This window comes from Propithecus coquereli, unplaced genomic scaffold, assembly GCF_000956105.1.
Source record: "Propithecus coquereli isolate 6110/MARCELLA unplaced genomic scaffold, Pcoq_1.0 Scaffold5656, whole genome shotgun sequence".
In the NCBI taxonomy this organism is placed as follows: domain Eukaryota; kingdom Metazoa; phylum Chordata; class Mammalia; order Primates; family Indriidae; genus Propithecus; species Propithecus coquereli.
Window position 1 is genome coordinate 22,871 of NW_012151570.1, and position 555 is coordinate 23,425.

Below are 555 nucleotides of genomic sequence, written 5' to 3' on the forward strand. Positions count from 1 at the left end.
GGGTTGGGGACCACAGTATTATACAACATGGTGACGATAGTTAATAATGCATTGTATTGTGGAAAATTACTAAGAGAATAGACTTTAAGTGTTCTGATCACAAAAATGATAAGTATGTGAGGTAATCTATAAGTTAATTAGCTCCATTTAGCTTTTTCACAATGTATACATATTTCAAAACAATGTACATGAGGACCTTTCCGGACGTTGGCCGTGGGTCTGTGCTACCGCCCGAGCCGTTGGTCTGGCTCCGAGATGCTTCAAAGCATTATTAAAAATGTGTGGGATTTCATGGGGATGAAATCCTACTATACCCAAGTTTACCAGGAGATCTGGATCGGAATGGGCTTGATGAGCTTCATTGTTTATAAAATCAGGAGTGCAGATAAAAGAAGTAAAGCTTTGAAAGCTCCCGCACCTGCTCGTGGTCATCACTAACCAGCCTCACTTGGAGTGCACGAGAGGGACCGTCAGTCTGCCTGTAGATCTCAGCAACTGTGTTAGATGGGCACGTGGAACATCCCTGTACACTTGCATAAGCGCCGTCTACTTTGG

General features: G+C 43.2%; 1 pseudogene; it reads left to right on the forward strand.

Moving 5' to 3' along the window:
* Positions 1-255: 255 nt before the first annotated feature.
* Positions 256-548, forward strand: LOC105821222 (annotated as a pseudogene).
* Positions 549-555: the final 7 nt, after the last annotated feature.